The sequence below is a fragment of the Prionailurus viverrinus genome, chromosome A3, assembly GCF_022837055.1.
Source record: "Prionailurus viverrinus isolate Anna chromosome A3, UM_Priviv_1.0, whole genome shotgun sequence".
In the NCBI taxonomy this organism is placed as follows: Eukaryota; Metazoa; Chordata; class Mammalia; order Carnivora; family Felidae; genus Prionailurus; species Prionailurus viverrinus.
The window spans coordinates 11,103,549-11,118,391 of NC_062563.1; the positions used below are offsets into that span (position 1 = coordinate 11,103,549).

The following is a 14,843-nucleotide window of genomic DNA, read 5'->3' on the forward strand; positions in this document are numbered from 1 at the left end:
CCCTGGGGGACATGGGGGGAAGGGGTAAAGCCCCCCACTGCCCCCCCTACTTAGCTGGACAATGAGTCCTCTTATGCTAATGAGGCATTTACGTCACTTCCGCTCTTTCTCGGCCGCCATTTTGGCTAGGGCAGGTTCGGGGACTCGCTCCGAGGCGCTTGTATTGTCTGCTGAGGGGAGACGCGGGATCAGCCCCCTCCCCCGCCCGTTGCCGCCGCCGCCTCCGCCGGCCCGGTCTCCCCTCCGCCGCCCGCCGGGATCCATGAGCTGAACTCCCGCCCCCCCCCCCCCCCCGGCCGCCGCCATCTTGTGCCCCCTCCCCCTCCCGCGGGCAGCGCTAAGGGGGATTTTGGCGTCTCCTCAGACACAGCTCCCTCTCTCGGTCCCCGCTGCTGAGGAGCGAGAGGAGCGCGGCCGCCGCCGCCGCCCGCCTGCCCGCGCCGGTGAAGCCGCCTCTCCCACACCCTCCGTCTCCTCCCTCCGCCCCTCCTTTGTCTGCACCGCTCGACGACGCTGCCGCCGCCGCCCGCGCGGGGACTGGAGGGAGCCGCTCGCGCCGCCGCCGCCGCCCGCCGCTCTGCTGCGCCCGCCGCGCCCCCCGGCAGCAGCCGCGGCCGCGGCGCGAGCCGGAGCCCGCCGAGCCGGAGCGCGACGAGGCCCAGGGCGCGCCCTCGCCACCGCCGTGCCGCCGCCATCCGCCCGCCGCCGCCGCCGCCGCCGCCCGGCCCCCGAGCACGCCGGCCCCGCGCGCGCCTCGAGGCCGAGTCAAGGTAAGCCCCGGCGGCCGCCGCGCGCCGACCCGCGGCCCGGCCCCGCTCCCGCCGAGCCGGCCCCGCGGGCGCATTGTTGTTTCCCCCGCCAGCCCTCCGGCCGCACACGCTCCTTCGCCTACTCCGGTGCTGACGGAGCGCCCGCCCCGGCGCGGACCGCTACCCGGGCTCCGCTCCGGGGTCCAGGCGCCTCCTCCTGCAGCCCGACCCCCCTTCCCCGCCCCGTGAGCCCGCCGAGGCCAGCAGCCCGCCTGGCCCCCGGAGCTCGTGCCGCTGATGGCATCTCCCTCCACCCCGCCCCCAGCAAGAACCGAGCAGCTCCCATCCCTGGAACTAATCCCTTCTTCCCGTTCCCCCCCCTCTCCCAACACGAGCCCCCCACGCACACCCCCAGTGCTTGGGACGAGCCTTCTGCCAGGTCTGCCCACCCTTAGCTGGGGGGAGGGGGGACAGATTGGGGGGCGGGGAGCATGCATGGCACGGGAGTGGAAAGTCTGTGCCTCCGCCGTGCAACCCTTCCTCCCTAACATGCCAGCTCCCCTCCTATCCTAACCACGGAGTCCACCACCACCCCCTTTTCTCCGAGTCGCAGCTGCCTGGTCAGCACGACCTCTTCCGAGCATGCTGAGCCCCAACTTTGCAGTAAGACGGTAAAAAATGGAAATTCAGAAAGCTGCGAAAAGATTTTTTTTTTTTTAATTGCAATGAATGGGGAGGAGTTCTTTGAGCACCCTTTTATTCACCTCTCTTTCCTCTGGGCTGCCTGCCTGCCTGCCTTCCCCTCCCCCCAACCTGGATGCCTGTCTGCTGGAAAAGGCGCGATTGCTTCTCTTCCTCTTCTGCCCAAGATCAGGCACTAAGGTCTGATATCCTTTTTAGTTACACGTGTGTCCACACTGAGTCTTCTTGATGTTCTTGCATTCACCAGTTCCTCTGGACAGTTCTTGCCATAACCCCATTTCTCAGACAAAGGCTTAGGAGGGAAAAAGAACCAAACTGCTTCCTGTGTTTGCCATTTTAATGCTGTCCATCCCCACACGCCCAATTCCTATCCCTGATGTTTCTCGTGCCAGTGTCTTGAACCTTCAGGAGGAAACAAAACAAAACAAAAAAATCTCCTGGGTAGCTTGATACAGTTTCTTTATAAATCTGCATTGTTGCTTCTGGTTTATGGCCACGAAGAAAATACCAGCCCCCACCCAAAATGCACCGCAGCCAAGTCGGCTAAAGGCGATGAGTGTTGGAGTCAGTAGGGGGCGCATTCCCTGCACTGGGTAAGGCTGCAGAGGGGGGAAGGGCCCCAGAGCTAGAACAGGATGTGCTTCACAGCGCCTTCTACAGACCATGGGAAAATGGACCCAGCAAGACACACTCTCGCACTCTTAGTTGGTGAGCTGACAGCAACATGGCGAAGGATTAAGTGAGTCAAGAGCGGTGATTTTATTTCTTTTAAAGAATCCACCCAGCATTTTAGAAGTTCTGTCTTTTGACTTGTTCAGAACTGTTGACCCTGACAGTCCACATTTGTTCTTGGCACATCCTTGGTACACAGATTTCCTGTTCTCTGGAATTCTTCCACCTTAAGCTTTGAATGTGTCACCATGTCTTTCCAAGGTCAGGTGGTAAAGGGGGAAAGTTTAAAACCTGAGAGTAATGGGTTTGGGAGTATTGCTGATAACCTCCTCTCTTCATGGCCCAAATCTTTCCAAGTCTTTGAGAGTTAAAAATCATTCTTGAGGGATGTTAGATTTCAGTGGGGTAGTAATTTTCATAAGCGTGTAGATGGGTGTCATGATTTGCAAAGCCTTGTTGGTAAACATCGAGCCCATGTTGAGTTCTTCGTTGTCAGACTCAACAGAGTTGATTGTCAAATTTTGTTGCCTTCCAACTTTGGACTTGCAATTGCCGTTCATTATCTCCAGTAGCCAACCACCTTTGCAAAAGTGTTGACACCGGTCTTCTGTGAGCACCCACCTTCTTAGGGTGTGTTGATTTCTATAGATTTTACTCCTCTTGTTATTTCCATAGGTGTGAGATGCACAATGCGAAACCTAGGCCCCAGCTTTTGCACCATGATGCACAGGGTTGTACTTTTTGTACTGAACTGATAGGTGGCCTAGTGGTTATGCCCTGTACTACCATTTTGAGGATCTGGACTCCGTTCCTGCCTTGCTCTTTGGACCACATTGTCAATTCACACCGGTGGGTATATTCATTTTGGAGGGTGGGAACTGCAGCAACAGGGAGGCCAGAGACTTCTTCCTCCTTGGTCACCACCAAAGCCAACACTTCCAAAATATCAGCCTAGCCACATTCCTCAAGGAACCGGTTAGAGCTGGTTGCAGTCGTGGGTTCTGAACAGAGAAATGACTTAATGGCTTGTTTAAGAGAAAAATTTTTAAGTTGCTAATATTGTTTTAATGGTTTGCATTCTGCACTCTTGTGTATAAAGTTAAGTTCTCAATTACTGTTATCTTGATGACCAGTCTCAAGAGTTGCTAAGCTTCTATAAACCTTGGAGATTCTCTGATCAGAACAGACTTTTTCCATGAACATGAACTTGCTACCAATGACTGAACAGTGGTAGTTGATACTCAGAGGGTACTTTAAGACTTTGTTGCAAGTTTTATATAGATACACCAAGATAAATTTGTGGGGATATGAATGGATGTATTCTTTGATAGACACAGTTATTCGGTTGGTGCTTAAGGGAGAAGTTTCCTTGAGCATTTGCTGCCAAGTAACATTTTGGTGAGTGAAAAGGAGGCAGTTTGGTTCAGATATTCCATTTGGAGACAATTAAGTATTGCTTTTGCAATTTTTTAGTGACTTCAAGAATCAGATACTAAATCTAAGTGGTATTAATTATAATTTTAAAAACTGCTCAGTATTTATTAAACAAGTATAATTTTGACCTGTACTTGGTCTTTGGTATATACTTGTATGAGTTTTTAAATGAGTAATTTGAAAACGACTTACTTGAGTCCATGTTTGAGGTGAAGTTTGTGAAGGTGCTTTTGTTTGCTTTGGCAAATTATACATACGATACAGTGTTAACTGATATCCTTAGTGGTAATAGCCATTTTTCCCCTACAGGAAAACTTGCTGTGATCTCTTAGAAAGCATGTATTTTGCAGTTTCAAGGTTTCCTGGTTTTACTAGTCAAAATAAATAAATAAAAGGTGAAACAATTGGGCTTGAAGGCTGGAATTTAGGTAAACCTATGAGGGCTTGTTAAAAGTACAGAAAAAAAAAAAGCCTTAATAAACCAGAGGGTGGGGATGGGTATTCTGTTTAATTGAACTTTTAATAGAAATTCCTAATTTATCTTGGCCCTTGTTGGAAATTTACTGAAATTACCTTATTAGAGGCTGCTATACATTGAACTAACCAAATCTTTGATTCTGGTTCTTAAAGTCTCTGTATAGAAAACTTAGGAGATTGGGCTTTGAATCTCTAAAGACTTCTGGCCCTGGCTATCCTGGAAGTCATTGGTTGTAAACATACACACTGTGAATTTGTTTTGCTTAAATTTCTCTTTTTTTTCCTTAAACCAGAGTGCAGGAAAAGTTCTAATACTATTTATATTAAAATAAAACGTCACCATGTTGAACAGATTAAGTGTCAAGTAAGTTCACAATTATTGTTTTTTTTTTTTTTGATGACCCAATCTGAAGAGTTGCTAAGCTTTTAAAAACCAGAAAGAGTCTCTGATTAGAATAGGCCTTTCCATGAACATGTAGTTGCTACCAAATAACCAGCTAAGAGGCTTGTATCAAGTAGAAATGGCTTTTGGTTTTTGTTATAATGTAAATGCACATACTGATTTGATTATGAAAAGGAGAATTAAATAAGGTCGCTTTACTAGTAACTATCCACAGAATTTGAAAAATGTCTACTGAATATAATTTTCAGAATTTTAAAATGTAGATATTTAGCAGTCTCTTGATTCACATATTTAAGATGTACACATACGGGCTACATGTTTAATTGTGGGAATTACCTTAACGAGGATGATGTGGCTGATCTGTTAAATAAAAAGGAGCAAGTAGGGATCGATCGATACTTGGGTAGAGAGAGATTGAAAGAAAAACCTCAGAATTTCAGTAGTAGTTTTGTCTTTTGGGAACTATATATAAGTAACAAAAATTGCATAAGTTGTAATAGACTTTGGCAGGTTGAGTCCATTAATGGGCGTGTGTATATACACACTTCAAATACAACCCGCTTTTTTAGAGTTGAAAATGACTGGTCTGTTATTAAATACAAAGTCTATGCATTAGAGATGCAGTTGGGAAACAGTATGTTAACTATGGAAAAAATGAATTAGACGTTGTAGTTTTTTTTTTAATAACCTGTTAAAATCTTAGATAAACTTTTAAGAAATGTGAAAAGTACAAAAAAATGAAAAATTTTATTTTATGATAAGATTAGAAGCTAATTTGTAGTTTTTACCAAGATGCTCAAAACTGTTGTGTGATAATCCACGTGTTCATCCTGGACTTCTAAAAGACTTTCACTTTAAAGTCTGTTATGTCTTCCAGAAGATAAAATACTTTTCATGGGGAGTTTAACTTTCATTTATTTGCCTAAGAGACATGAACATTAAGTAAAACTTTGCTCCCCTAAGTAAATAATTTAGTTAGATTCACAGAGCCTGACATGTTCTTAGCCTCACAAACTTAGGAAGTTTTTCTTCTAGTTTTCTAAGAGCCTGTGACATTAAGTCTGGAGCAAATGGCCATATTTTGCTGCTGTGCATCACTGTCAGTTATACATTTTATGTTAGTTTGGAAACTTGGCGTTTAAAATTGGTGAGAAACCGCCCCACGCTAACTGAATTGATAATTTTGAACGTAGAAGCCATTTCTTATTTACTCATTGGCACTTTTCTGCCTTAATCATTGAGCTACTTTTTGAAAGAGGCCATCTGTGTTTGGCCCAGCATGAGTGGCCACAATTCCATTGTGACTTTATGCTTTTTATAGCCCGATCCTGTTAATTACAAAGTGAGGGAAAGGCTGATTGTGCTCCCTCAGTCTCTCAGGGTCTTAGTACTCCTTAGACCTATGTTTTGGTTGTGATCTACCTTTGCTCTCTGGCAGTTTAGGAGTCTGCTTAAATGAGAATCCATATTCCGCTTCACTGGAAGAAGGCTCTCCTCACGTATTATCAGGCTTCTCAAACTGGGGTACAGATATGTGTACTTGATTATATTGTGATATATGTGTCTTAGGAAGTCACAGATAAAATGTGAGCCAGCTATATAAAGGAACCATTTTGATTGAGGGCGCACATTTTCTAATGAGTGTAAAATGCAAAGTTCTTTTCATTCTTTCCATCTGGGTTCTCTCCTCTCCGTGTATGCATTAGCTAGCCTCTGCCTGTAGTTCTTTGAAGTGCACTCACAAGCTGCCTTGCTTTTATTGATCCCTGGTTTAGTTCTAACACAGCAGCTAGAGAAATACTGAAATCTCCAGAATGTCAGCAGTGTTCCAGAAATGAAGGTTCAGAAATTAAGGAGAGCATAAGAACTTTTGGTAGAGTTTACTAAGGGAAGACTGCCCTGAACATATACTGCAGTTTAAGATTTAAGGTTAAGGTTTAACTCAAAAGCATGCACGTGATCTGTAGGAGACTTGTGCATTGTTTGACCATCCCTTAGAATTAAAAATAAATCCCTACACATCCTAACTCCCTCTCCAGTAAGGGTATAGAGTTATGATTGAGTCACTCAGCTGTGGCTTGTTGCTGTTTATGTATCACTTTTCACATGACTTGGTTGATGATTTTAGTAAGGGTGAGCTGTGAGTGGAAAGGCCTCTTTGCTGGCCTTTATGGTATTATAACATTAACGGTATGCCTGTTTTATTTGCCAGGCACTTTATGAAACCATTCTCAACTCTCTCAGGATTGTGCTTGTTTCACAAGTGGGCAAATCAAGGCACTGCGACATGCACTGATGAAGTGAGCTACAGAATGTGTCTGTGCCAGGCCTGTGCCTGGAACATAGGCTTTTATAGGTTCCCATGTGCTGTTTGGCTGATGAGGACACACACGAATGCTTCATGGTGATGTTTTGTGCTTCTGTATCAGAGAATACCCAAGGATCCCAAGTGGGCTTCACAAAGAGGCTAGCAAGAGAGCACCGGTGAAAATTGTGCTGGGGGGTGGTTAGTTGAAGCAGTGTGTGTCTAGTTTGGAGTTGCCTGTCCAAGGATCTAAAAAGAAAGTTTGTTTGTGGTCCTGTTGCTTTTTCCAGTGTTTTGGTTTAGGGCAGTCTTATTCCTTCTCTCCTCTGAGCAGTTATTTTTGCTTAGACAGATAATTGCTGGCTTTTGCCCTTCTGCCTTTCCTTTTTCTGAACCCTCTGTGCTCCGCTGAAGAGTTTGGTGTGGAATCCTGTGCTTCCCTTGAAAATCTGCATCTTTTTCTGGTGGGAACTGGCAACAATTGGAAACCTGTATGAGTGGTTTCTTTTGAAATGTGATATATCTGAAAAAACTTCTGTCTGGTGGAAATACAGAAAAACTCATTAAAATTTTAAGTTGGGGTTGTAAACATAAGTCAGTAGTTGGAGTTCTTGCTCTCGTGAAAGGGAGACTGGAAGTGTGTTACACAGTGGGCTCAAAGTCCTGGTTCTGAAACAGTTAGGCTTAAAAACAACACCAAGAAAAAACTTCTCTGCAGAAGGTGTAAGGGTTGAGCCAGCAAGGGGCAAAGCCTGCTGCAAGAATAATGCTTCTGCTGCAAAGAAAGCTTTGCCTAAACCTTGACTCTTTGGAGGTAGCTTAGAAAAACTTGAGGTGATTCAAGTAAATTATTCTTTTATTCATGGATGAGGAGAAAACTAACCTTTCCCTTACTCTGGGAAAATTATTTGAGTAGTTTTGATAGAGCATGGACATGTTATCATTAAGGGATTAAAAATAACCGGTTTTTCGTCTTAGGCGATTTAGATGCAAAGACAAGGACATGTCACTGGAATGATTAAAAGTAGATGTACCTAGATGTCTTCTTAGGCCCACTTGTGAATTGATTTCCCTTGTTCACATATCTCTTAAGCCAGGTTGTCCACCTAAATTGACAGCAGCATCACTAAGCTATGGAGTTCTTACGTAGGCACCAGAGTGTTGGAGTCGTGCCCCACGCTGTGTCCCTGCCTTGCCGGAATGCCTGTTTAAAACGGAGTAAATTGGGAAATCCTCCCCGTCTCATACTCTCTGAAGTTAGATTAGGGTGTTGGAGATGGTCTCCATCCTTTTGGGGTGGGCGGTAAGCTGTGAGGCATCTTTCTCCCTGTCACATAAAATTGCGTCTATTCCAGTATGTAATATCAATGAAGGGTTAGGGACCATACCTCCAGTTGCTCAGCTGTCATCTTGTCCCTCTGGCCTCATCTCCCCTTCCATCCATGTATATATCTTAACAGTTTCAGCACACTCTCAGAAGTGCACCCTGAAAGCCATTGGTTCCATTGGTGTTTTGTAGATTCTGGCGGTCACAGCTAGGAATCTCATCTGAAATCTAACTACTCCCAAGTAATAGGGAGTTTCCAGTCATAGGCACTAGTCTTGTAATCTGAAAGTCTTCTTAAAAGAGAAGTGACCCACATGCTTTTTAAAATAATAAATATGCAAAATCTAGATCACACCTTTAAGTTTCTATGTGACTGTAAGTCACCTAGGCTTATTGTGGGTACCTGCAGATACGCTATTGCATAAACGTTTTAAGTGCCGCAGAGTTTGTGAAGTTAAGAATATGCTAACTCTTTAACATGAAAAGCTCCCATAAACATATTCTGTGAAAGCACTGTTATGTGTGTGAATGCGCGTTATAATGTGTATAGGAACAGGTATATGGCAACCACGTCTGATTCTCAGGAATAATAGTCCATATTTTTTTTTTTAAAGATTATATGTACTGTGGCGTGATATCATAATTTTCAAAGTGATTATTCCAGTATCTGATCTGGCTTAAGATAATAATGATAACTGCTATAAATATTAACTGGTATCCTCTCATTTAATCCTTCTGGCACTTGAACAATGGGGATAGTGTCCTTCTGGTTATACCATAAGGAAACAGACCTGCAGAGGTTGAGTAACATTTTTAAGTTCACAAAGCTAGTAAGTGGCAAGAGTAAGGATTTGAACACAGATCTGTCCAGCTCTGGAGCTGAGGCTGGAGCTGTATTCTTAATCACTACATTGTACCATCTTTCTTTTGAGCAGAGGAAAACTTTGTTGTGTCCCTATTTGTTACAGAAGTTTGAAGCTGTGAGGTAACAATTTTACATGTGGCTGATGGGTCAGCTAAATATTTATTCATAAAAACAATATAGTCTTACTGGAAAACAGATTTTAATGTAGGCTATAGGGTTCAGCCTTGAACTTCACCTTTTGCTATCACTTCAATATCGTATTACCTTACCTTACCTTGTACCTAAGGCTCTGGTGATTTTGCAGACCTTTCAGATCGCATAGGTCTGAAATGGGTGTAAGCTCTCTCAGGCAATTCTGACAGTTGCTTAGGCCTGGTATGCCACTCTTTATAGACTTCCTTTAGGCCTTTTTTAAATGGGACCTGCCGACCATGGCCAGATGGATTCTCTTAAAGTGCCATTAGAACTGTATCACTTCTCTACTTTAGTATCTGCAGCGTCTCAGTGCCTGCCAGACATAGCAGCAGACTCTAGCTTCACACTCAAGGCTTCTTTCCTGTCCCCGACCTACCCTTCCACCCTTGTCATTCATTATTACTCAGAAGCTTGACATATCAGCCATTCTGGACTCTGTACAGTACTTCCTAAAACTCCTTGCTTTCCCACCTCTGGAACTGTGTGCCAGCAAGGTTTTGTTTGTTTGTTTTTGTTTCATTTTTTTGCAGTGAATGCAGATTCTCAACTAACCTAGTGGCCCCAGCTTAGCCTCTATTTCCACCTTCTCCTGAGCTCCCCTGCTGAGAATGAATTCTCCCTTTTATGAAACCTCAGTGCATTTAGTTTGTCACACATCTGACACTTTGCTTCTTTTCCTGTGTATATTTATGGGGTGTCATCTCTGTAAGTCCTTTCTAGGCAGGGACTGTTCATTCAGTCGACATGTGTTGAGTGCCTGCTATGTGTCAGCCACCGTTGTAGGTTGCTAGAGATCTAGCAGAGGGGAAGAAACCAAGCAAGATCTTTTCAATAGACTTTCTTTGCTTTGGATACTGAGATGGCACCCTTGTCTTCTTGCATATTTTAAGGGTTCTTAAGTCCATCCGTTGAGATCAGGAAGATCAGTCTCTGCTAAAAAAATGATTCATAGTGATTGTAATTTACAGCCATGACTACCTCTTTACCACACTGTATCAGTTATAATTTCAGGTCATAGTTTTACTAAATCTGAACTCACCTGTGATGAGTATTTAAAACAAAACATTTGAATCACAGTGTAATTGTAATTTTGAAGATAATGTGAATGGGGCTGTTCATTTCCCACTAGATTCGTGGTTTGATATTAATGAGCCACACCACATGAAGAAAACAAAACTTAGTAAACTTAAATTTTCATCACTGTGTCACCTTTGAAAAGCCTTCCTGATTTATTTTTGTTAGGACCTTTCCCCTGTTGCAGTTCTACTTTTATAACCATTTGAAAGAAATGTAAAGTCATTTAAAAATTTAACACATGGAAAATCTTTGAAAATCTTTTCTGTACTGCTACGTGTTTTAAGTTTATTTAGTTTGAGAACGAGTGCACGAGCACAAGCAGGGGAGGGGCAGAGAGACAGAGAGAATCCCAGGCAGGCCTGCACTGTCTGTGGATAGCCAGATGTGGGGCTCGATCTCACTAACCCATGAGATCATGACCTGAGCCAAAATCAAGAGTCGGATGTTTAACCAGCTGAGCCACCCAGGCACCCCTTCACTGAGATATTTTTTTAAGTACTCAACAGCTGGGGGCCATTAGTATGTTACCATAGAGTCATTCATTTAATACTGTCCAAAAGGTCCAGAATTTTACAAAGGCCTTCAACGTTCCTGTACATCCAGGACCTGCTCTAGAAGATCTGTCCTGTGCAAAGAAATCTTAACAGATGCTTAATATTCAGTTTTGGCAGAGACTCATCAATGATAAATGCCTCTGATTTCGAACCAGACTATCCATGCTGATAAAATTATTAGCAAACCTTATTTGGTCCCATATTCAGCATTGTTGCCTCAGATTTTCCAGTAGTGACACTTAGTATCTCCTGTGAGTAGAATCACAGTATTTGTCCTTTTGTGACCAGCTTATTTCAGGTAGCCTAATGTCTTCAAGGTTCGTCTGTGTTTCCAGTAGCCACATTTTAACTTTTAATTTCATTTAATGTTAACATTTAATTTAAAAATGAAATTAATTGTAATGTGTTTTTAACCTGGTAAGTCCAAAGTATGGTCATTTCAACATGTCAATATTTTTGAAAAGGTACTTACAAGATATTTTTCATTTTTTAATTCTAAGTCTTGGAAATCCCAAGTATATTTTACATGTGAAAGCATATCTCAAATGGGCAAAGACTTGAATAAACCTTTCTGCAAAGAAGACATACAAGTGGCCAGTAAGCACATGAAGATGCTCAGTACCCTTCATGGTCATTAAGGAAATGCACATCACACCTACGATGAAATACTACCTCATACGCATTAAGAGGGCTGTGATAAAAAGTTAACAGGTGTTGGTGAAGATGGGGAGAAATTGGAAGCATTGTGCACTGTCAGTGGGAATGTAAGTGGTAGAACCGCTGTGGAGACAGAATTACCGTGTGAAAAGATACTTGTACACCCATGTTCACAGCAGTATTCACAATAGCTAAAAGGTGGAAGCAACGCAGGTGTCCCATCAACTGCAACATGTGGCACGTACATAGCATGGAATATCATTCAGCCTTTAAAAGGAAGGAAATTTGGGGGCACCTGGGTGGCTTAGTCGGTCGAGCGTCTGACTTCAGCTCAGGTCATGATCTCGTGGTGAGTTCGAGCCCCGTGTCAGGCTCTGTGCTGACAGCTCAGAGCCTTGAGCCTGCTTCGGATTCTGTGTCTCCCTGTCTCTCTGCTCCTCCCTCACTTGTGCTTGGTCTCTCTCTGTCTCTCAAAATGAATAAACGTTAAAAAAACAAAAAACAAAAAAACATTTATTTTTTTTTTTTTAAGAAGGAAATTCAGACACAGGTTAACACGTACAAACCTGGAAGACATTGTGCAAAAGGAAAAGCCAGTCACAAAAAGACTTTGTGATTCCACTTACGTGAAATACTTAGTAGTCAAAATCATGGAGACAGTAGAATTGTGGTCGCCTGGTGCAGAAGGGGAGTGAAATGGGGAGTTAATTGTCTAATGTATAGAGTTTGACTTTTGCATCGTGAAAAGAGTTCCGGAGATGGGTGGTGGTGATGGTAAAATGGTATTATGACTACTTAATACCACTGAACTGTACACTTAAAATGGTTAAGATGGTAAATTTTGTTACGTGTATTTTTACACAATATAAATTGATTTAAAAGCATATCTCCAGGCGTGCCTGGCTGGCTCAGTTGGTGGAGCATGCAACTCTAGATCTCAGGTTGTAAGTTGGAGCCCCATGTTGGGTGGAGACATTAGTTAAGGTATAAAAAAAAAATTTTTTTTAATAAATAAAAGCATACCTCCATTCATTTCAGGCTAACCACATTTTATGTGAAGAATAGCCATTTGTGCTAGCATTTACCCTTGTTGGAAGGAAAGCACAGTTCTTAGAATAAAAATTAAAAAAATCTCAGCCAACATTGCTTTTCTTGCTGCATGACTAAATGCTTGAGATGCATAGATGCATTTCCTTTCAAAAGAAAAATTGCGGGGCGCCTGGGCGGCTCAGTCGGTTAAGCGTCCGACTTCGGCTCAAGTCATGATCTCACGGTCTGTGAGTTCAAGCCCTGCGTGGGGCTCTGTGCTGACCACTCAGAGCCTGGAGCCTGTTTCAGATTCTGTGTCTCCCTCTCTCTCTGCCCCTCCCCTGTTCATGCTGTCTCAAAAATAAATAAACGTTAAAAAAAAAAAAAAGAAAGAAAGAAAAATTGCATGTGTGTAAAAATCCAGAAGGATAAATATACCCAATGTTAACCCTTGCCTTTGGGTATGATTATTTGTGTTCCATGCCTTTTCTACATTTTGTTATATGAGCTCCAGTTGCCTTTTTCTTTTGTCACAGTCTTACTGAGATGTAACTCATACACCATACAATTCAGCCCCATGAAATATATGATTTTTTTTTGTATATTCAAAGAGTTGTGCAGCTATCACCCCACAAAAGAACCGGGTCCCCATTAGCAGTCACCTTCAACCTTCCCCCCAACTCCTCTAGCCTTTGGCAGCTTTACTCTATGTCTCTGTAGATTTGCCTATTCTGCACCTTTTGTGTAAATGGAATCATATAACAAGTGGCCTCTGGCAGCTGACATCTTTCACTTCTTTTACATTGTATTTCATACGATGTTTCAGGTTTCATCTGTGTTGGAGCATATATCAGTACTTTTTTATGGCTGGATCATTTCATTATGTGAATATACCACATTTTATTTATCCATTTAACAGTTAATGGAGATTTGGGTTGTTTCTCCTTGGGTGTTAATAATTACTGTGAGGGGGCGCCTGGGTGGCGCAGTCGGTTAAGCGTCCGACTTCAGCCAGGTCACGATCTCGCGGTCCGGGAGTTCGAGCCCCGCGTCGGGCTCTGGGCTGATGGCTCAGAGCCTGGAGCCTGTTTCCAATTCTGTGTCTCCCTCTGTCTCTGCCCCTCCCCCGTTCATGCTCTGTCTCTCTCTCTGTCCCAAAAATAAATAAACATTGAAAAAAAAAAAAAAATTAAAAAAAAAAAAAAATAATAATAATTACTGTGAGAACATTTCCTGTACAGGTTTTTACGTGGATGTAGGTTTTTATTTCCCGGTTGCTTTTGTAACAAAAATGAATGGAACTTTATTTGCCAAAAAGAGCCTAAGAGGTAGTTGAAAGCAGACCAGCCTCCTGCCTAACCCTGTTCTCCAGAAAAAGAAAAAGGATCACCAAAGCCTCTTCTTTCCCAAGCAGTTTTTGGAGTAGCATGGTTCGAGTATTGATGATTGGAAGGTGGTAAAAGAGAGACATAGGATATGTCTGTTTTTGAAAAGCTGTCGTTTTCCTTAGGGATACGAAGGTTGTGGTTTCCGTTTTGCAAGTTAGTATTACGATTTAGATATCCTTCCAGCGTGACTGTTTAGTGAGTTGGCATTCGTGGTGATGGTAAGAGCACTTGAGAGCAAGTGGTCTCAGAACTAAGTTCTTGTTTCAGTTCTCTGGATCTCACGGGGCCATCTGACCTGAGATATGTGCGTATTCTTAATCACAGTTTCACCTCTTGAGCTAGTTTAGTTGAGCTTGTATAAGGCCATTTCAGTCTTGAGTTTTGAAGTTTTGGCGTTTGGAGATGTATGTATTTGACATGCTCTTGTTTATTACCTTCAGGGTCAGAGATCAGACCTTGGTCCAAATGGGTAATGGGAGGAGGGCTGCATCCTAGATCTGAAGATGACCTTGAGACCCGGCTCTGTCACCGACACACTGATCACCCTTGGGTCAGGTGCTGCACCTCAGTTGCTAATCTGTAAAATGAGAAGAGTTTAGATTAGGCAACCCTGAGGCTCTTTCAGTGATTCACAGTGTTCCACTTCAGAATAGAATCAGAATACTCTTGCCCCTTCACTTGAAAAGATACTTAAAGACTTGATAATTACTTCCCTTCAAACCAGACGTGGACTCAGTACAGATTTTTTTTTTTCTCACCAACTGAACCACCTAATACTGAAACATGCAGCACATACTTAAAAAAAAAAAAAAAAATCTTGGTTAATTGTCACATGTGAGGTGGCTGCCGCCAACACAAATCACGCCTTTCAGGAGCATTAATTTAAAAATAATATCCAGGGCATGCCCAGTGAGTGGAACATGCGACTCTTGATCTCAGGGTCATGAATTTGAGCCCCATGTTGGGCAGAGAGATTACTTTTTTAAAAAATAATAAAATTTGAAAAAAA

General features: G+C 43.2%; 1 protein-coding gene across 5 annotated transcripts in view; it reads left to right on the forward strand.

The window, feature by feature from the left end:
- The first annotated feature begins 667 nt into the window (after positions 1-667).
- ADNP (activity dependent neuroprotector homeobox) overlaps positions 668-14,843 on the forward strand; it is a 31,753-nt gene continuing 17,577 nt past the window's right edge. For 2 of the 5 annotated variants that reach the window (XR_007151088.1, XM_047853789.1), the window contains exon 1: positions 865-2,972. The gene's annotated coding sequence lies outside the window, so the exon portion shown is untranslated. Of the gene's footprint in view, positions 771-864; positions 2,973-4,327; positions 4,399-14,843 lie in introns of those variants that run through there. The other 3 variants (XM_047853790.1, XM_047853791.1, XM_047853792.1) reach the window with 3 other exon arrangements.